This window comes from Bombina bombina, chromosome 1, assembly GCF_027579735.1.
Source record: "Bombina bombina isolate aBomBom1 chromosome 1, aBomBom1.pri, whole genome shotgun sequence".
NCBI lineage: Eukaryota > Metazoa > Chordata > Amphibia > Anura > Bombinatoridae > Bombina > Bombina bombina.
The window spans coordinates 303,165,993-303,188,790 of record NC_069499.1 but is presented as its reverse complement, the minus strand read 5'-3'; positions in this window follow the sequence as shown (position 1 = coordinate 303,188,790).

The window sequence follows — 22,798 nt, the reverse complement described above, 5'->3', positions numbered from 1 at the left end:
GTCACATGAAAAGATATAATAAAATATTTACAAAATTGTGAGGGGTGTACTTACTTTTGTGGGATACTGTATATGTATGTGTGTGCCCATATGTATGTATTTATGTGTTTTAGTGCATATTAACTGTACATATTTAAAATTCCAATGTTCTTCACATACATGTTTTATTTTTATTGTAAATATATATTACTATTTATCTGTAAATACCTATCTATCTACTCCTATAGAATCTATAAGAATAGATAGGTATATACAGATATAAAGTATATAGTAATATATATTTACAATAGTATAGATATTAGGTATAGATATCTATTTTACATTAACATTATCAGATAAATATAGAAATATATATATTTAATAATACAAATTTAAAAAAAAATCTATGGGCTGGCTATACATAGCAGGATGGAGGAGTTCAGTCTTATCGCACTAGCCTTATTCCGGGACCTTGTCCGTAAGATGGATGTACAGTTTGCGAATCTTAGAGCTACCGTTAGAGAGGCCTACACGAAAGATGGCGCCCAGCTGTCACTTTCACCAAAGTACGTTCCCTCTATAACACCGGAGATACACCCTGTAACAGATTGGACTTTAAAATATAGCTCCGAAGACCAGTTGAGGCTGACAGCTCAAGGGGAAGCCCAGAAATATACTATTTACCCACCTTACATGCTTCGACTGCAACACTGCAGCAAATCTGGAAATTGAGCATGGCTCTGCTGTTTGACCGCGAGCAACCCACAAACAGGGAGCGTATGTCGGGCCCTCAGCTACCTAATCCAATTACAAATGGAAGCCAGAAACTTACCCCCTCACCCTCGGTGCCCTGTTCTGGGGATGCGGCGAACTATCTCCATACAGAATGGGATGTTTTACACAGCAGGTTGGACTTGAGCAGAGTCTGTATAGGCTAGATATAAACCTGTTCCTGGGGCACATATTAGGTCTGCAATTATGTGTGTACTGAGTGTGGACCCTATTAATGCACATACCTGTCTTTTTTAGCATGCAGCTAATAGCTGAATTTCCTATGTTTAATATGCAACACTCATATTCTATCATTATACCTTTCTATATTGTACTGTGTTCTCCTTAGTGTCCTGATCCAGTTTCATTAGGTCACAACAATGTAGTGGACACATACACAGCCCCCTAACACATATCTCAGACTTAACTTCCCCTACTTATAGCCCCCTAGTGGACATAGCATCTGCCACATGCTTAGAGATGCGACGGCTGGGGTTCTGATGTTGACCGGCTCAAGTACATTACCTATTTGCATGGGCTGTTGATGTATAAAGTTTACAGATATGTCGCACACATCTACTTTAGGACCTTGGACATGCACTGGCTGCTTCTGTTTAGAACTGAATCTCGTTTATCTCATTTCATGTTTAACTAAGTCATACGCTCTTATATGCCCTAATGCAATTCAGGTTTCAGACCAGTCTGCCTCCCATAGCTGACATATGATTTGTGTACAGTATGCATTTGATCTAGATGGGGCTATAGTATAAAGGTGGGATACTGTATTATTACTTTTTTTCTCCTAAGGAAGAAGTCTGAAATTCCGATAGGGTCTTTTACATACCCTCACTTCTTACAGCTTCCCTACTGCTACTCATTAGGATACCCATTACGACCCACCGATATCTCAGCTCTGATATCCAGGTTCATAGTTAACATGTATACTTCTTGCTCCCAACCAGAAATTTGTTGGTACATCTGCTTATACCGGTCTGCCTTCCTTATGTAGTTCCTGAAATTACCTATACCATTTAATAGAACTGAACCTTTCTTTTTTTTTTTTTTTTTCTTCCATTATTTAACACCCTCCATCTGTTCTTGGAATTATAGAATCCACCATGCTCCTCAGCTCAAAGACCGCCCCCCCTCTAAGACATGAGATACTCTCTAATTTTTTAACCTATTGGTCGCCTCCTTATAGTTACCCATTACCTTCACAAATAGGCATTTTTTAGTTTATATATGTACCTTTTGTTTTCGACTCTCAATGAACAAATACTGCATCCTGCATATACTGTGAAGCATTGCTCTGCTAGTATCTATGGGCTCAGTCCCCCTCCCTACCCTCACATAAGAGCAGCTCTCGACTGCTGATCTCCCCCCCACTTTTGAATATCTAGGCCCAAACGTGATCATTCCAGAAGCTAATTTCCTTCCCTAGATTACCTTAACCTTCATGGGTCCAAGAGTGATCCCTCATATCAAAAGAGGAAGCAACCATAGAAAAATGTTGATGTATTGAACACTGCTGCTTGGTTATTAATATGCAGGTCCCTCTTGGTTTTGGGGAACTGGTTTCATTCTCAGATATAAACTCTAATGACAAGTAGATTAGGTTCTTAGTTTAGCATGAGAGATGACTCACTAACCTTACATGCTATTCCCACTATAAGTAACACTATTTTTCATATAAGATCGCTCTTCTAGTTCATGTCTCCCTGTCAGTGGCCGGGATAGGGAGCTAACTTCTGCTAGCTTAATATTTTAAGCACAGCTATACAGTTACTTAAGAATTGTTTTTGACCTAAGTATATATAAATAGAGTCTCTCTGACTTTTCTTTCTCATTATTGTAGAACTTACAATAATCTACTTACAGATGACGATACAGTTTAATATACAGATTGTTCCTGGGCAGACAAATTTTGACTGTGGTACTCTGGGATATAACACAAATGTAGTAAAACCCATACCTTAGTTACTCCATTGGACTTGAATTCAGGCATCTCTCTGATAATAATACTTACTCACTTCCACACTTAATCAAGAACCCCAGAAGACCGTGTTTTCTAGTATTTTAATAGTGAAAATTGATGACCTAAAGTTACTTTAGATAATATAATATTACCTCTAGATAAAAGGGTGGCCTTGAGTTGTACTCCCTCTTAAACCCTAAATTTTAAACTCAAGCTGCCTGTCCTGCTCCTTATGTTTCCACTCCCACTCACTAATATACTCTAGCACTTTTTAATTATGCTTAGAGTATTATTGCGCGGTTTCTCTCGCAAAACCCTGCATTTATAATCATAACTTTTATTTACTCTATACTGTAACTTTGAATATCTATAACTTAGCGAATATCTATATAACCAATTGACCTCTATGGTGTGAATTAGCTCAGAAAATTATATGGCTGGTTATATGTTACAGTATTTATATTTTTTTCTGTTATACAAGCTTATACAATTTGCATGCCTTATACTCCAAGAGTGGCTCCATGATAATATGGGAGTTACACATTTAACTTTATAACAAAAGCTTGGTATATATATGTTAGTCAACAAATACAAATTAGTTAATTTGCTTTACAGCAACATCTAAACTACACGAGATCTGACACCTATATGTATGATACATAAGCAAAGTTACACTTTTTAATTTTATCTGTGATGTAACAGATATAATCGTGTTGTTAAAGATAATATGATCTCATTTGTATCTCTGTCTTTATTTTGCAAGTTGTATACTATCTAAATTTCTGCTTATATATTATATTGTATACCAAAAGTCATAAAAAAAAATTCTATGTGAAAGAACATAGGAATGTAAAATATGCGTAACGTTATTCGTGTTTTTTCACTTTAGGTCTAACACAGTGTCAGGTTAGTGCACATGAAGAATTACTAATCTTTAAGGACCACTCAATTAGTGTATAATACAAAACCTAAATAAATGTACAAGTGCATAATGTATATAAAGTTTAATGTATATGAGGACTCACATGAAAAAGTTTGAATGTAAAGTTTTGAGGAAATCTTACTTTTAACTTGTCCGTGTTAAAGATTGCCTTGCAGTTCGACCACCCACTTCGAGAAGAGGATGTGCTCAAGTTGATTGACATTTTGTAGCATCCAATCTTATAGTCTCAAATTTGCATGCTATATATCTATGTGCACTTGCACGCACTCAAGTAATCCCCTGGTGAGCAAACGCTACCCCCAATCTCATACGCACGTGACCCCCCCTTTTGCACACACCTTATCTAATGTTCAGACATGCTGCATGATCCTTTGCACTGCTTCACTTTGTCTCCTGGATGCTGACAGTTAGACAGCCTGGAGCAGATGAAGTTAAAACTAAAATAAAGCCGTGCACGCTTCTTTCATGTGCGCTAATGCGAGTTCTCGGAATGCCGGTGACGTCAGCCGCAATGTCACCAGATAATAAGTGCATGCGTAGTTCAAGAATTTCACATATATGAATATGCTATTTTTATTGGCTACTGACACCCACATGACAACAGGGGATGAGGAAACATTTTCAAATTTCAAAACGATTGTTTTCAGACAATATGACTCGTTTTTTCACAAGGTTAGTCTCAAAATGCTTAATTTTAATTAGTCTACATGTTTATGTGAAGATCCAGCAGTGTTCACTGGTCCTTTAAAGCGCATTCTTGAAATAGTCAATATAAAATATTAAAAAAATATTAATAATTATTAAAAATTATTATACATACTGTAAAAAAGACCACTGCCGTCGCCACCGCTGCCTAGATGAAGATAGACCGCCGCCTGCATGAAGAACATGGATCGTTCCCGGCGTCATCATAATCAGTGAGTACCTTTATGGAGTTAGTGTTAGGTTGTTGTTTTTTTTTTTTTTTTTATGGGCAGCAAAATAGCTGAATGCCATTTTAAGGGCAACGCCCATCCAAATGTCCTTTTCAGGGCACTTTGTAGTTTATGTTTTTTTAAGATTTTTAGAGGGTTAGTGTTGTGTGTTTTTTTTTTTTTTTTTTTAAAGAGCTGATCGCTTTAGGGCAATGCCCTACAAAAGGGCCCTTTTAAGGGATATTGGTAGCTTAATTTTAGAATGGGGCTTTTTTATTTTGGGGTGTTTTTTTGGGGTATAAGAATTAAAACATTTATTTTTTTGGTAATTGATTTTTTTTTATTTCCTGCAATGTAAAACTTTTTTATGTTTTGTAATGTTAGCAATTAGAACTCTAGCACAAGCGGTAGTTAGCACTCCACTTGTAATTTAGCCCTAAATGTGCTAACATATAGAGCATTTTCTTTTTGCACTGTTATAGCCTTTAATGCAGGTTAAATCATCAAGCTCCTCATCACCTCCCTTACTCTCAAGTACATAATTGGCATAGGAAGAATAACTTTACAGCAGGTACCACAATAAGCAATCAGGAGTACAATTATTAACCCTTCAGCATCTGTACAATGTGTTTAACCTGCCAACTGCTGTGCTGGGGCTGCTATAGAAAATAATATTTGTAGATATACTGAGGATTTGTGTTTTATGTTGTACTTGTGCTAAAACACTACTGAAAGTTTCACAAGCAGGTGATATTTTATGAAATAAATAGAAATTTTTTATCTTTGCTGCAGCAGTGATTGTGGGCAGTGGGTTAATAGACACAGAGATGCTCCAGTGTATTTTTGTCAGGGTACCAGGACCCAAAGAGATAACATTTTAAATTAATCACATTTATTATAAAATAACAAAAAATTATAACGAGTCCGAAAAGCCAAATAATAAGCCAGGAGTCAAAACCAGAGCGGGTAGTCAGACAAGCTGGGACAAGAACCAAAGTGAGCAGTCAGACAAGCCGGGGTCAGGAACTCGAAAATCAGGGAAGTTAGGAACAAGCCAGGGATCAGGAACCAGAAGGGATGTCAAACAAGCCAGGTTATACACAGAGTCAGGAATATAGTAACTCATAGAGAAGTCAGAGACATTGCAAGAAAACACAGGTAAGTTTGAAATGGCAACCATGACAGAAAGCTGGTAAACAACAAGCAAAGTCAGGGAGAAACCCTGACAGTACCCTCCCCTCAATGACCCCTCCCGGTGGGAGGATAAAAGACTTATTGGGGTAACGGGCATGGAAGGCATGGAGGGTGGGAGTGTAAACTTTAGAGGAGGGAAACCGAGAACTCTCCTCTGGACCATAACCCTTCCAGTGAACTAAATACTGTATGCGACCTCTAGATGTACGAGAGTCATTAATGCTACTGACCTTATATTCTTCATGGTTGTCAATAGAAATAGGATGGGGACAAGGCAACACAGAGGTAAACCGATTGCAAACCAATGGTTTCAAGAGGGAGATGGGAACTACATTGGAGATGTGCATGGTGGGAGAAAGGTAAAGAGCGTACTTTAAAAGGCTTAACATAACGGGGAGGCAGTTTATTGGAAGGTACATGAAGATTCAAGTTGCGGACAGACAGCTAAACCCCTTCCCTGACCTGGTAGGTAAGTGCAGGAAGATGCCTACGGTCTGCCTGGAACTTTTGGTGTTGCATCGACCGACTAAGGGAATCCTGAACCCGCACCCAAGTGGAACAGTGTTGTCAGAGATGCTCCTCCAAAGCCGGAATACCCTGTGGCAAGAACGTATCGGGTAACATGGATGGTTGAAACCCTTAGTTCACCATGAACGGGGACATCTGGGAGGAAGCATAGATAGCACTATTATGAGCAAACTTCGCCCAAAGTAAAAGGTCAGACCAGTTATTGTGGTGATCTGAAACATAGCAATGAAGGAACTGTTCCAGAGCTTGGTTAGACCATTCCGCAGCCACATAGGATTGAGAGTAATAGGCAGAGGAAAAGGAAAGCTGGATCACTATCTCGGCACAAAAGACCAGCCAAAATCTGGAGACAAACTGGCTACCCCGGTCTGAGGCTATCTTCTTGGGTAACCCATATAACTGGAAGACCTCCTGGGCAAAAATTGAAGAAAGCTCCTGAGCGGTAGGCAGCTTCTTAAAGGGAATGCAATGTGACATTTTGGAAAAATTGTCTACAACCATCAAAATAACAGTATTGCCATTGGAAATAGGAAGATTGACAATGAAGTCCATGGATATATGTTTCCAAGGACACTCACCAATGGCTATAGGTTGAAGAAGGCCCACCGGAAGGTGTCAAGGAGTCTTATTATGTGCAAAGACTGAGCAGGATGCAACATAAATCATTTTTTTCTTGCCTGGGTGACATGCGGCTTTAGGGTAGTGGTAAGTGTGCAATAGTTTGGTGCAAAGATTCTCAGGTACAAAGCACTTGCCGCTAGGTTTCTCTGGAGGGGCAATGATTTGTGCGACTTCGATCTCCGCCCCAAGGGAGAAGTCAAATTGGTATGTATGATGGCCAAAATATGGTCAGGGCGTATAACAGGAGTGGGAACAGACTCCTCTTTGGACATAGGCAAAAATTGAGAAAATCAGCCCGAACATTCTTACTACCAGGCAGGCAAGAAACCACATAATTGAATCAAGACAAAAATAGTGCCCATATGGGCTTTTGGGACCACAAACGTTTAGCTTTGGAAAGGTAGGTCAAATTCTTGTGGTCAGTGAGGATGAGCAATGGTATGCTAGTACCTTTGAGAAGGTGCCTCCATTCCTTGAGCGCCAAAATTATGGCCAGTGATTCCCTGTTGCCAATGTTGTAGTTGCATTCTGCTGGGGACAATTTGTTACAGAAGAAACTGCACAGATTCAAGGGACCCTCAGGCGTAGGAGGTTGAGACGAGGGCGTCTTCTCCTGTTTTAGATGTATTGACCTCTAGAATGAAAGGCAGAGCAGGGTTAGGATGAGAAAGAACCGTGGCAGCAGCAAAAGCAGTTTTAAAACTCTCAAAGGCCTTAATTGCAGTAGGAGACCAGTAGAGTGGATCATTCACCTTACGGGTCATGTCCATGATAATTTTGACCAAGGAAGAAAGGTTTTTAATAAACTTCCTATAGTAATTGGCAAAGCCCAAAAAACATTAAGTGGACCAAATGCCAACTGGACGAGGCCACTGAAGAATTGCAGATGACTTGTTTAGATCCATGGAGAACCCTGCAGCAAAAATTACATAACTTAGGAAGGTGACTTGAGTTTGATGAAACTCACATTTCTTGAGTTTGCAAAACAAGCCGTTCTCATGTAGTTTCTAAAGTACCCGTGTGACATCATAATGGTGAGCCTCAAGTGAGGGTGAGTGCATAAGGATGTCCTCTAAGTACACCACGACACACTGTTGTCATATATCTCGTAGGAAATCATTAATAAAATTCTGGAAACAGTGGGAGCATTGCATAGGCCAAAGGGCATTAAAAGGTATTCATAATGCCGGCTCCTGGTGTTAAATGCTGTTTTCCATTTTTGGCCCTCTTTGATCCTAATGAGATTGTAAGCTCCTCTCAGATCGAGGTTAGTAAAGACCGTAGCTCCCTTGAGGCGGTCAAAAATTTCAGTGATGAGCGGAATAGGGTAAGCATTTTTAATGGTTGGAAGATTAAGACCCCTATAATTAATATATGGGCACTGTTTTGAGACACAAATTGTCCCTGGTGGAATTATTGTGCCTCTGCTGGCCCAGGTATCTAACCATTGTGAACTCTTTTGAGCTGCCATTTCAAGCTGTATACACTGTTTTCCAAGGAACGTTGTCCTCTTCTATTACGAACAGCATTGTCTGGAGAGCAGTTACAAGGGAATAACTATAACTATGTATAAAGTCTTGTACCTAAACCTCATTTGATTGAGGGTCTATTTGTGAGTACCCATCTGTATGGGAAGTTTCATTTGTGAATATTTTATCCTATTGTATTAAATATATTGCACCATGAGAAGTGCTTTTGTGCGCTTGTTCTTTTAGATAACATATATCTATCTATCTATCTATCTATCTATCTATCTATCTATATATATATATATGTATAGAGAGAGAAAGAGTCATGCAATAAAAAAGTACATCCTCTTTTGAATTCTATGGTTTTACGTATAAGGACATAATAACATAATATCAATGACATATTACACAATGTCATGATTTATTTAACAAAAATAAAGCCAAAATGGAGAAGTTATGTGTTAAAAACTACATACACCTTATAATTCAATAGCTTGAATTATATGACTTTATCAGTTTCTCACATCGTTGTAGAGGAATTTGGGTCCACTCTTCTTTACAACATTGCTTCAGTTCATTGAGGTTTGCTGGCATTCATTTATGCACAGGTCCCGCCCTAACATTTCAATCGGGTTGAGATTTGGACTTTCAATGGACTATTGCAACACCTTAATTCCTTTCTTTTTCAGCCATTCTGCTGTTAATATTCTGGTGTGCTTGGGATCATTGTCCTGTTTCATGACCCAATTTCAGCCAAGTTTTAGCTGTCAGACATTTGACTCTAGAATACTTTGGTATACAGAGGAGGTCATGATTGACTCAATGACTGCAAGGTGCCCAGGTCATGTGGTTGCAAAACTACCCCAAATCATCACCCCTCCAGTACTGTGCTTGACAGTTGGTATGAGGTGTTTGCGCTGATATGCTTTGTTTGGTTTCGCTAAAGGTGGTGCTTTGAATTATGGCCAAACATCTCCACTTTGGTCTTGTTTGTCCAAAGGACATTGTTCCAGAGGTCTTGTGATTTGTTCAGATGCAAATTTACAATTCTAAACTCTGCTGCCATGATCTTTTTAGAGAGAAGAGACTTTCTCCTGGCAACCCTTCCATACTTGTTCAGTCTTTTTCTAACTGTACTGTCATTAACTTTAACTTTAACATGCCAACTGAAGCCTGTAGAGTCTGAGATGTAACTTTTTTTTTCTTTGCAATTTCCCTGAGCATTGCAAAGTTTGACCTTAGGGTGAATTTGCTTGGGCATCCGCTCCTGGGAAGATTTACAACTGTCTTGAATGTTTTCCACTTGTGAATAATCTCACTGTAAAATGATGAACTTTGAATTGATTGGAAATGGCCTTAAAACCCTCTCCAGATTGATGGGCAACAACCATTGCTTCTCTAAGATCATTGCTGATGTCTTCCTCCTTGGCATTGTGTTAACACACACCTGAATGCTCCAGACTAGCAAAATGCTAAAACTTCAGCTTTTATAGAAGTGATCTCACTTGCTGATGATCAATTAATCAAGGCCATTTGTTTAGCAGCATCTGGTTGCTACTTAGCCTTTTAATTCCTATGGAAGCAGTAAGGGTGTACTTAGTTTTTCACACATGGCTTCTCCATTTTGGCTTTATTTTTGTTAAATAAATCGTGACACAGTGTAATATGGCATGTGTTGTTGTTCATCTGAGGTTGTATTTACCTAATTTTAAGACCTAAGAACCAGATGATTGTTATTATGTCCTGATACGTAAAACCATAGAATTCAAAGAATGTGTAATTTCTTTTTCACATGTCTGTCTATCTATCTATCTATCTATCTATCTATCTATATATATATATATATATATATACACACACACACACAACTTTGAGCCCTTCCCTGTCCACCTGTCCAATACCTTGTCATATACCATGGGGTAAATTTATCAAGCAGCGGATGCTCCAATCTACCCCCAAAGTTTCAGGTCCTCCTGAAACTTAAGCTTGCGACCGCTGCTTCTTAACTCATCCGCCACCTCTAGAGGGCCAATTGGCCCCATGCTAGAAGCCGATTGGCAGCGAATGTGCGGGGGGCAGCATTGCACAAGCATTTCCCCATAAATGTTTGTGCAATGATAAATGCCGACAGTGTATTCCAGTAAACATGGAAGCGCTTTCATTTTTAATAAATTTATTTCCCCATAAATGTTTGTGCAATGATAAATGCCGACAGTGTATTCCAGTAAACATGGAAGCGCTTTCATTTTTAATAAATTTATTTTACCATAAAGAGAAAGGGGGAGTGTTACCCAGTGTTTAAGTGTCTCCGAGACTTTCCTAACCGCTTCCCTAATACTTGACGAGTAAATATCAGCAGGATCAACGGAGAACTTAAGCCCTAAATAGACTAGTAAATGTTTTACGTCTTTAAAAATTTGGGTATCTGAATCTTGTCTTTTATGAATCCAGAAGACTGATTTATTTGTATTAATTTTGTAGCTTGAGAATGACCCAAATATTTCCACAGTTTGACAAATTAATTTAAAATTTACTGTTAATTGTCTAGTGAAAATCAGAAGGTTGTCTACGTAAACTGGCTAAGAGGTGGCGGATGACTGCTGCTTCTTAACTTCCGCTTTAGGCGGAACTGAAGCGGAGTGGGTCGGAATCAGAATCCGCTGCTTCATAAATCGACTCCATAGTGGTTATACATATGACTTATTCAGAAAAATGTTGTAACATGGGGTTCCATAATAAAGTTATTGGTGACCAGTATTAAGATGAAAATGTATAGATAGAGTGGGGCTATCAAAGTTTTTATTTGTGGTTTTGTAGATTTGTGAATACATGTTTCATTTTGCTGTTTTGTTTATATGGAGCCTTTGCACATGCTGTATGAGGGTTGGTGTTTTGATTTCCTGCTATCTGATTGGTGTATGGGGAGTGTGACATTGTGGGGTTGATGATATATTGTCTGCTTTTACCTCTATTTGGGTTTGTCTAGGGAAGGGATACATTGTCAAAAATTGCTTTTTTGTTTACACAAGACCAGTGAGTACTTAGCTGTTGTTTGATACTGAGATTGCCTGGAGTTATGTGAGAGTGCACCTTCTTGGACTTTTTATATATATACTTTTGAGCCCTTCACAGTCAAATACAGCAAATAGAATGAGAGCTGCTTAAATGCTATTGGCTTATTTGAACAGTCAATAGGATTTTAGCAGCCCTAATTCCTATTGACTGATTCAAATTTTTCAGCCAATAGGAATGCATTGGTACCCCCAGTATAAAAGGGGCACCTTGCATTTCAATCCTCAGTGTGCGGCGGATGATCGCATGAAGAGGACCTCCACGTCGGATCGATGGACCTCCATCCTGGACCTTCGCCTGGATCTCCGCCTTGGATTTTCACCTGGAGCTCCGCCTCCGCATATCGACCGCTCCGTCTCCACAGGGATGAAGAAAATGCCGGTCCCGCGATGGATGAAGATGGAGCCGCCTGTTTAATTTAATAGTTAGTTTAAACTTAGTTTTTTTTAATTTGACAGGTAAGATTTAATTTAAGATAGGGAAATTGTAATTTTAATATAAAGTTATGGGGGCATTAGGTTTAGGGGTTACAAGTTTAAATTAGTTTATTACGATGTGGGGGGCTTGAGGTTTAGGGGTTAATAGTTTATTTAGTATATTTTGTTGTGGGGGCTTGAGGTTTAGGGGTTAATAGGTTTATAATAGTAGCGGCGGTGTCGGGGACCAGCAGAATAGGGGTTAATAACTTTAGTATAGTGGGGCGATGTGGGCAGATGGCAGATTAGGGGTTAATAATATTTAAATAGTGTTTGCTATGCAGGAGGGAAGCGGTTTAGGGGTTAATAACTTTATTATAGTGGTGACAATGTTGGGGAGCTGCGGAATAGGGATTATTAAATTTTATTAGTGGCGACGATGTTGGGAGCGGCAGATTAGGGGTTAATAACTTTAATATATAGTTTGTGATGCGGGAGGGCCTCGGTTTAAGGGTTAATAGGTAGTTTATGGGTGTTAAGTGTACTTTGTAACAGTTTAGTTATGAGTTTTATGTAACAGTTTTGTAGCGGAAAACTCTTAACTACATTTCTCAGATTGCAGTATGGATCTTGTCGTTATAGGCTGGAACGCAAGCTTTTTACCCTTACCGCAAAACTCGTAATGACTGCGCTATGGAAGTCCCATGAAAAAACGTAATTTTTACGAGTGCGGGACTGGCGTTGCGTTACAGGCTAAAAAGGCTTGCGGTACAGCTATACCGACAAGACTTGTAATGGCTACGTTGCTGTTTTAACTCTGAATTTACAATTTTTTCAGTGTTAAAACACGAACACACAACTCATAATTTACCTGTTAGTTAGACAACTGTCAGTGTTTGGTCAAAGATACTATCCTACACAAACAAAATTCTCACTGAAAATTTGCTCTTTTTCTTTCTCTGGAAATAAGGTTAATATTAGTTTTTTTAGTTCTGAGTTTCTGTACCAAGACTTCCCATTTTTTTTTTTTAAATCAGCTTTATTGAATGCAAGAAGTACAGAAATACAATGTATACAGAAATGCATGTGTATCTCCTCTTACAGTTTTGCAAAGTATCGGCTAGATTACGAGTTGTGCGGTAAGATGAAAAAGCAGCGTTAACAGGTCCTAACGCTGCTTTTTCACTACTGCTGCTATTACGAGTCTTGCAGGTTTTGGGGCACCGCACACTTTTTTGGCCTTACTGCAAACCGACTTACGTAAAGTTCGTAAACCCTTTTTCTATGGGACCTCCATAGCGCTGGTATTATGAGTTTGTCCTGGGAGGCCAAAAAAGTGAGCGGTACAGCCAATCGGATTTAAGGAAGAAAAAATCCTATTGGTTGATGCAATCAGCCAATAGGATTGAACTTCAATCCTATTAGCTGATCCAATCAGCCAATAGGATTTTTTCTACCTTAATTCTGATTGGCTGATAGAATTCTATCAGCCAATCAGAATCTAAGGGACGCCATCTTGGATGACGTCACTTAAAGAGATATTCATTCCGAAGAAGACGTCGTTTGAAGAGGATGCTCTGCGCCGGATGTCTTCAAGATGGAGCCGCTCTGCGTTGGAAGGATGAAGATAGAAGATGCCATCTGGATGAAGACTTCTGCCCGTCTAGAGGACCACTTCTGCCCGTCAGGAGGACCACTTCTGCCGGCTTCGTTGAGGACATCTTGCCGCTTGGATGAAGACTTCTCCCGGTAAGTGAATCTTCGGGGGTTAGTGTTAGGATTTTATAAGGGTGTATTGGGTGGGTTTATTTTTTAGGTTAGGGCTTTGGGCTACAATAGAGCTAAATGCCCTTTTAAGGGCAATGCCCATCCAAATGCCCTTTTCAGGACAATGGGGAGCTTAGGTTTTTTTAGTTAGGATTTTACTTGGGGGGTTGGTTGTGTGGGTGGTGGGTTTTACTGTTTGGGGGGTTGTTTGTATTTTTTTACAGGTAAAAGAGCTGATATCTTTGGGGCAATGCCCCGCAAAAGGCCCCTTTAAGGGCTATTGGTAGTTTAGTTTAGGCTAGGGTTTTTTTATTTTGGGGGGGCTTTTTTTATTTTGATAGGGCTCTTAAATTAGGTGTAATTAGTTTAAATATCTTGTAATTTGTTTTTTATTTTCTGTAATTTAGTGTTGTTTTTTTTGTGATTTAGCTAATTTAATTTATTTAGTTGTATTTAATTTAGGGAATTTATTTAATTGTAGTGTAGTGTTAAGTGTTAGTGTAACTTAGGTTAGGTTTTATTTTACAGGTAAATTTGTATTTATTTTAGCTAGGGAGTTATTAAATAGTTAATAACTATTTAATAACTATTCTACCTAGTTAAAATAAATACAAACTTGCCTGTAAAATAAAAATAAACCCTAAGCTAGATACTAAGTAACTATTAGTTATATTGTAGCTATCTTAGGGTTTATTTTATAGGTAAGTATTTAGTTTTAAATAGGAATCATTTAGTTAATTATAGTAATTTTATTTAGATTTATTTAAATTATATTTAAGTTAGGGGGTGTTAGGGTTAGGGTTAGACTTAGGTTTAGGGGTTAATACATTTAGAATAGTGGCGGCGACGTTGGGGGCAGCAGATTAGGGGTTAATAAATGTAGGTAGGTTGCGGCGACATTGGGGAGGGAGATTAGGGGTTAATAAATATAATGTAGGTGTCGTCGATGTTGGGGGAAGCAGATTAGGTGTTAATAAATATAATGTAGGTCGCGGCGATGTTGGGGGTGGCAGATTAGGGGTTAATAAGTATAAGATTAGGGGTGTTTAGACTCAGGGTTCATGTTAGGGTGTTAGGTGTAAACATAACTTTAGTTTCCCCATAGGAATCAATGGGGCTGCGTTACTGAGATTTACGCTGCTTTTTGGCAGGTGTTAGACTTTTCTCAGCCAGCTCTCCCCATTGATGTCTATGGGGAAATCGTGCACAAGCACGTACAACCAGCTCACCGCTGACTTAAGCAGCGCTGGTATTGGAGTGTAGTGTGGAGCTCAATTTTGCTCTACGCTCACTTCTTGCCTTTTAACGCCGGGTTTGTAAAAACCCTTAATACCAGCGCTTCAGGTAAGTGAGCAGTGAGAAAAAACTGCATGTTAGCACCGCACCCCTCATAACGCAAAACTCGTAATCTGGCCGTATAACAATTAGATGGGGTTAAGCTGACTGTTTTACATTATTAAAAAAGAGCAAGAAAAGAATAACTTTGTCTCAGTTTACTATGCTTGTTTCTCCTAAACTCTTAGACCTCCCATTTAATTTTTTATAACTCATATACCACTCCTATAGTCTTATTTTACAGGTTAAAGGGACAGAATACACTCATTTTCATATAACTGCATGTAATAGACACTACTATAAAGAATAAGATGCACAGATACTGAAATTAAAATCCAGTATCAAACTGTTTAAAAACGTACTTAGAAGCTGTCAGTTTAGCTCTGTTGAAAAGGCAGCTGGAAAGCCCACTGCAAGTGAGACCCTCCCCCTTCTTTTGCATATGAAAAGACCCTTTACACAAACAGGAGCAAGCTGGAGAAGGTAGCTGACAGCATTCACATAAATATATATATATTTTCTCTGTATTGTAATCTTGAAATACAACATTGTCATTACCTAGTAACCTTTGTACTGAACTCTGGAACCGTATTCTTTTGTAAAGAAAACAATCTGATTTCATGCAAAAACTAATATTGAATATATAAATATTATAAAGCAAAATAAAGAATAGATTTCAATGCAGAAAAATGCTTTCATTACATGCAGTTTTATTTAAATACTAAGTGGAAGTTTACATTGATTCCTGTGCTTTATATGTTATGGTCTGAATTACAGGAACATAACTACATTTTTGTTAGCTATGTGTTAGGCTTGATACAGTCCAAGGTCATCAACTCTAATGTTTAAAATACATTAACAAGCATTGACTGCTCAGCTGTATGATAACATTATGCTGTGCATGTGAAACATGAACCATATACTAGGAAAAACAAGCGCTTAAAGATACTTTATCATTTTGCTTACATAGTTGTAAAATCGTGTTCACATTATTTATTAGCATTTATATGCGGCTATTATCCAAATAGCATTGTAGAGTTAAAATGCGATAGTTTTAGTGTGTAGAATAAGGTACCACCGATAACACAATAACTGCTGGTTATGTTGCCAGCATGGTGCAAAATGCCAGGAGTTATGCCAACAATGCAGATATGAAATCATTTGAGAAGTTATCAGCGCCATGGCGATAAATGAAAATTAATTTTATTGGGTTACACAAGCCAAGACTTGTATTTGAAATACAGCTTTATAAACTAGAACACCTCAGAACTAAACATGCAAAACTGTAATTTATCAATTCTTAAACGGCTGCCTAATCATGTGCAATTAATGATAAGAAAAAATCAATAAAATAATTCATTTTTATATTATATTGCTTTAACACTTAGAATGTCCGGAAAATAAAGGGTAATATTAATTCTAGAGTTTTGTATACTGAGGGCCAAATTGCAAGTGGCACGCTATTTAGCGCTTTTGTGTGAACACAAACTTTGCTAGAAGTGATCTATTTATGCACATTGGGTAGCCCGCGTATTACAAGTTGCAAGTAAAAGGTTTGCGCACGAGCAAAACCCGATATCGTTTGCGCGCAGTAGTGGACCTAGTCAAAAGAAGGCCCTGATGCAACATTTTTTTTAGGGCTCCCCAAAGGTAACAGTAGTAAACAATAGTAATAATATACAAACTGTCTGTTTAATACTTTTGATGACAGATAGATGGACCTGCAACGTGCACTAAAAAAGGCTCCCAAGCATAAGGGTTGTACAAGTTCTGCACATGTATAGACTGGCTGATATGGGTCCCCTCCAGCACTTGTGCCCTGGGGCCACCGCACCTACTGCACAAAAGGTAGTTTGGGCCCTCCTTGCGCACAACAGTTAGAGCGCCACTTGTAATCTAGCCCTGAATATACATATGGTTCAAGAAGCAAACAGGTCATTTAGTTAGGTTGTCAAGAACCTTTGGACATTGCAGGTGAGGGAACACGCTTTATGCACAAACAAAATAAGTTTACATTGAGGGTGGAAGAGGTAAATCATATTAAAAGAAGTTGATATAGAGCAGCATTTTCAAGTAAAGGGGGGGAAATTTTGAGGAAAAAGCAAGGCTAGATATAGGAAATAAGATTATGAAGGCTAATATGGAAAATAAGGCTGGTTTAGGAGGATATGTGTTGTAGAGTATCATACGATTTTCTTCAGGGATTGATGGGCAATTTTTGGAATATCCTTTCTGGAATAACCTAAGGTCCTGGTTGACTCACATGGGGCTTAAAGTAATATTGTTTTAATCTGGTTCTGGCCATTTAGGAGAAACATTTTCCTAAACGTTTTCTAAAATGAGTCTCCTTTCCAATTAAAGAAAACATTATGAAACAATGTGAGATAATAATATAAAGGGTAAGATTACAAGAGGAGTGCTAAATATCGCTTTACTGAAAACGATATTTGCACTCAACTGTGTAATACCAGCACACGCGAATGTGCGCTGGTATTACAAATTGACAGTAATGTGAACACAAGCTCACGTTCCCATTGCTGGGAAGCATTGTGTTTATGAGAGCGCGCTTTCATAGGCTCCAATGGGAACCTCGTTCTGAGATGGCATCAGAACCTAATCGCAGTAAAGTGGGTACATTTTTAATTATCTGTAAAAAAAACTTTGCAGTGTACTTTATTATTTATTTTTACTCCCTTTTTGTGTACTTTAACTAATGGAAATCATAGGGTTTCCACTTCTAAGAATTGGAAGTTCACAGTGCAGACTTCACAAGACTAACCCTGCCACATAATTGTCCTCAGTAGACTTATAAGATAACAAAATATATGTGCTGACAAAATGACAGTGGTAAGCCTTATCTACTAAAGTAGCAAGTGCAGAGTAAGACCATTGAAAACAAATTCCAGCAAACATGGGGTTAGTGGAATCAACTTAGCAAGACTTCACAAAAATCTTGAAATTGCAACTTAAAGGGACATTGAACCCAAATTTTTTTCTTTCGTGATTCACATAGAGCATGCAATTTTCAACAACTTTCTAATTTACTCCTATTATCAATTTTTCTTCATTCTCTTGCTTTCTTTATTTGAAAAAGAAGGCCTCTAAGCTATTTTTTTGGTTCAGTACCATGGAAAGCACTTGTTTATTGGTAGGTGAATTTACCCACCAATCAGCAAGAACAACACAGTGTGTTCACCAAAAATGGGCCGGCATCTAAACTTACATTCTTGCATTTCAAATAAAGATACCAAGAGAATGAAAAGAATTTGATAATAGGAGTAAATTAGAAAGTTGCTTAAAATTGCATCTTCTATCTGAATCACAATAGAATTTTTTGGGGTTCAGTGTCCATGTATTAGGCTTTGTTTTATACTTTCCAGTGAAGTATTCTTGCATACCTTACAACTGTCCCACATTTTTTATGATTTACAGAACTGGGAAGATTCACTGTTCTGTCCTCTTGATTCAAGTCCTTGCTACTGACCTGACTTCATGTATTGCTCTTGTACTTAATCCCCGTCCTTTTTGTAGCCCACCTATCCCCTTTTGCATCATAAAAATATAAACATGGGAAAGAGAAGCAGGAACAAACCACAGCTCAGTGGTTGCCACCTGGGAGTAGCTTCTTTTAGCCCAATTGTGCTTTTCACAGAGGAAAACTTTCCTGAAGTATATCAGTCTGATCCCCCCTAATAAGGTCAGTCCAGCACCAAATACCAGGCAATTCTCCTCTAAACAAGGTAAATGGCCACTCCAGATGATCGTTTCAGCCTCCTTTGGGCCTCAACAGTGAGGTGCCACAATATCCCTCTAAGCACATTGGGCAAGGAGTCCACGTCTGGTTTCCCCATCACCCTTAGGGAGACTTTCCCCAGGGTCATAATAAAAATATAAACAGAAAGAGAAGCAACCTACAAGGAACAAACAACAGCTCAGTGACTTGTTCTATGGCGCGGTTACCACCTGGGAGTAGCTTCTTTTAATTAGCCCAGTTGTTCTTTTCACAGAGGAAAACTTTTCCCAGGATTGACCCATTCAAGAACAGAATTTACCTTATACAATTTGGCAGCCACATTTTGGCTGAATATTCCAAGGACAACTATAGCAGCAGGATTTGTGGGGTAGCAATTTTTTTGCTAGATTACGAGTGGAGTGCTAACAGGGGTTTATCGCAGGTGTTTGTGTGCATCAGGTATTCCGCTCGTATTAGAAGTTGAAAGTAAACGCAATCGCTTGAGTGCAATTGAAGTTAACACGCATCTGGTTAGCAAGACTTCAGAGATCTGGTTAACTGTTTCCTGAAGAAAAAAAGTATCACAAAACACATCAAAAATACATTTAAAAAGTACAGTTACACCCATAATAACACCATGTAATAAAAGTTATTCAGGAAAAAAAGATTGCACAAAAAAGTTATAAGGGCTCAAAGATATGAGGTCTCAGGTGTTAGAAGCGCACTTGAGAATATGCGATCGTGTTTGCGTGTGAGTTTTTTTTACTCCATTGACTTCTATGGGGGAATACTTTAACGCACGTGCAATATTGTAAGTTCAGTTTTTTACTGTAAAAAACAGTTTACTTTCAACTTGTAATACAAGTGCAACTGATGCGCGCAAAAAGCTTACTTCTAGCACAGTTAAAGGGACAGTCTAGTCCAAAAAAACTTTCATGATTCAGATAGAGCATGTAATTTTAAACTATTTTCAAATTTACTTTTATCACCAATTTTTCTTTGTTCTCTTGGTATTCTTAGTTGAAAGCTTAACCTAGCAGGTTCATATGCTAATTTCTTAGACCTTGAAGGCCGCCTCTTAAGAATGCATTTTAACAGGTTTTTCACCACTAGAGGGTGTTAGTTCATATAGATTAGCCATCACTGATTGGCTAAACTGCAAGTCTGTCAAAAGAACTGAAATAAAGGGGCAGTCTGTAGAGGCTTAGATACAAGATAATCACAGAGGTAAAAAATATATAAATATAACTGTGTTGGTTATGCAAAACTAGGGAATGGGTAAACAAGGGATTATCTATCTTTTAAAACAATAACAATTCTGGTGTAGACTGTCCCTTTAACACTCGAGCGGGTAAACTGGCCCTTTGAGGGGTAGTTTTATGACCTGTGATTTCCAAGTATTTTATTTATTAATTGTATTAAAAACAATGGTTGCTGGTTGTATAGAGGGAGTGCATTACCCTTTCATACCCCTTGACTTATGATTGTGAGAAATATGTGAGACAATATTTTGGGTGTGTAGGGGTCTAGAAGACTTTGGGGCCTATCTATCAAGCTCCGAATGCCCACAAAGCCCGCTGCTCCATAACCTGTCCGCCTGCTCTGAGCTGATATCAACCCGATTGAGTACGATCGGGTTGATTGACACCCCCTGCTGGTGGCCCATTAGCTGCGAGTCTGCAGGGGGCGGCGTTGCACAAGCAGCTCTTGTGAGCTGCTGGTGCAATGCTGAATACAGCGAGCGTATTGCTCGCCGTATTCAGCGAGGTCTGGCGGACCTGATCCGCACTGTCGGATCAGGTCCGCCAGACTTTCTTAAATAGGGGCCTATTTATAGTTCCTAAAACAGCACAAAAACTAAATTGCAAAAAACTGATAACCCCAGATTATTTTCTTTTGAACTACAATAACTGCTAAATATATACAATAATCAGAATTTGATATTCATTATTACCTTTATTATTTATGTTTTAGACTTTCACCTCTGCTCCTTCAGTTGGAGTCAAGGAGATCAAACTTTATAACCTTAAAAGATAGTAGCTATTATTTCCTTGTATGATCATTAGTGTTATCACTACAGTTCTAGTACTTGTGTTACAATATGTATATTAAGCACAGCATAAAGAAGAGATTACAGAGCAGTTATATGATATTGACTGCTAAACAACTTAACCCATTCATTATAAGTGTTGTTTATTATCAAATGTAATTTTACACAGGACAGGGCCAGATTACGGGTGGAGAGCAAAATTGCACTTTTGCAAATGTGCGCTGGTATTACAAGTAAAGCGCAATGCGAATACAACCTCACATTCCCATTGCATGGAAGCTTTGTGCTCACTAGAGTGTGCTTCCTTAGGCCACAATGGGAGCCTCATTTTGATACCGTCAGACACGGCATGAGAACCTAGCGCATCGAAGGTGGTAAATTGCGCAGCGATGGACAGCAAATTTTAAATATATATGAATATATACTATATATTTATGTGTTTATATGTGTATATAGACATATTAACACATAGATATATATATGTATATAAGCATATACATATATTTTTGCTGTTTTAACAGAGTTCCCATGGACCACTATGTAAAAGCACTTTTTAGTGCCGTTTTTTACTAACAACCCAGACCAGCTCACTTTAACCCCTAAAAACTGCTTTTATTATTTTTAAAAAAGAAGCTAATATTTTTTATTTTATTAAAGACACTGACCTCTGGTTAATTTTTGGATTGATAATTGCTACTGCAAACTCGCGGTAGCAATAACTAGCTACTTGTAATGGCTGGTTATTTATATGCGTCTGTAAACGAGCGAATTTGCCACTCGGTAAATTATAAGATATTATAAAAATAATGGTTTCTTTAGACATTCCATTTAATGGCGAGAAAAACAGTATATAATATGTGTGGGTACAGTAAATGAGTAAGAGGAAAATTACAGCTAAACACAAACACAGCAGAAATGTAAAAATAGCCTTGGTCCCAAACGGTCAGAAAATGGAAAAGTGCTGTGGTCCTTAAGGGGTTAATAGCAGCGGTTTTATCCCCCACAAGTTTCTTGGGAGATACTTCAAATTATTATAAATAATTATGGGAAACAGGACAAACTAAAAAAATGGGTCAGTTTACAATAGAACCCAGGAAAAAAAAACGGGAGGGTTGCCAACTCTATTCTTAGCCCTCTGGAGTTGTACCAGGTAAGTCAAATCTATTGGTAGCTGATTCTCCAAGTAAGACAACACAGATATGAACAGCAGATATGTTTTTCAGGAAAAGACTGTTAGTGGGTGACTCCATTTTGAGGAATTTGTATTTTGGTGAAAGTAAAGGAGAAGCAAGGGAGGTTAGATGCTTCTGCTCACAGGGATAATAATTGTATTTGGGAATTGTTAAGGCAGCAAGAAAGGAGTAAGTTAGATGTGATGTTCATTTAGGAACAAAGGCTCTAGCTACTAATGATGTTGGCGCTGTTCAGAAAGAGTTTTGTGACTAGGGTTGCCAGGTCTCTGCAACAAAAATACCAGACAGATAAGCGCGGGGGGAGGGGTTAAAAAAAAAGTGTATATATATATACATACATATATATATATATATATATACATATACTGAGTGTGTATATATACTTATATACATACATACACATATATACACACACCCATACACACTGTGTATATATATGCCAGGGACTGTTTCACTACATACAGGTAAAACCTGTGAACGGGGGCACCTGGCGAGCACCCCTTTAACTTGGACACTGAGACTGGGTTTAAAAGCGGGTGAATTAATCAGGGAGTTAAAAGGATTTTAGTGCCTGCTTCTAAACACTACATAGTGACACGTAAATTAAAATGGAGGCATCAGGAGTCGATGTTGATAATACAGGAACTGACACTATGCAAATATGCAGTTATTACTCACTGAGAGACCCACAGGAATTGGACATTTACAATAAGAACTTTGACCAGATCTTTAACACAGATGAATCCACTTTAGAACTAACTGACCTTTTTATAAGGATTGAAGCACTCATGATAAGAGCTGAGAAACTGAAGTTCGATAAATGGACATTAGAGAAATA